Genomic DNA, 765 nt, shown 5'->3' with positions numbered 1-765 from the left:
GATAGGCGAACCATTTTTCGGGAGATCGAGCTGTGTCACATAGAGCCACCTCGAGAGGAGGATGTCGATTAGACCTGTGATGAATCACGTACCTCCCTCGAGTTTGGGTACTCTATTATATACGGAGATTTAGAGACTGATCTAGATTTATTTGATCACAATATTTTAAAATCGTGCATTTCATTTAATATTTACTAAGTAGATATTTATATCATTTAATGTTTTTTTTATTGTTTGTCATTCATACTGGGTTTTTATACCCATCAATTTTCTGGTTGTTGTCTTGTTTTGTACGTGGGCATGACAATAGTTGATACAAGGTCAGATCGTTACCAGAGAGAAACATGAAAGGATAAGAGCAATGTTATAGTGGGATGTACGGATCTTAGGCTTTTGTCATGCTTCCTATAATGATCATCTTTTGCAGATTATGAGCATGTTTAGGATTTATTCATGTATTTTGATACAGGCTATGACGCTAGAGATTTATCTTATTATGTGATTACCTTTTGGATAATTTTTTTTTATTGTATTGAGATTTTTGTGTTATGGTTTTGTTTTCCGTTGTTTTGGATTCTAGTGATGGAATTTATGTTTTTCTTTTAATGTTTATATTTTTTATGAAATGCTGTTGATTTTCTTACAAAATAAAAATGGACATGAATTTAAAAGAATTAATAAAATTTTAAATTTATCCTCTTTATCTTGATTATATTGGAGGTGTTGGATTCGGATGCGAGGCCGCACAATTGCGACAGTGATGTT

This window comes from Primulina huaijiensis, chromosome 11, assembly GCF_012295235.1.
Source record: "Primulina huaijiensis isolate GDHJ02 chromosome 11, ASM1229523v2, whole genome shotgun sequence".
NCBI lineage: Eukaryota > Viridiplantae > Streptophyta > Magnoliopsida > Lamiales > Gesneriaceae > Primulina > Primulina huaijiensis.
This window is presented reverse-complemented; position numbering follows the sequence as displayed.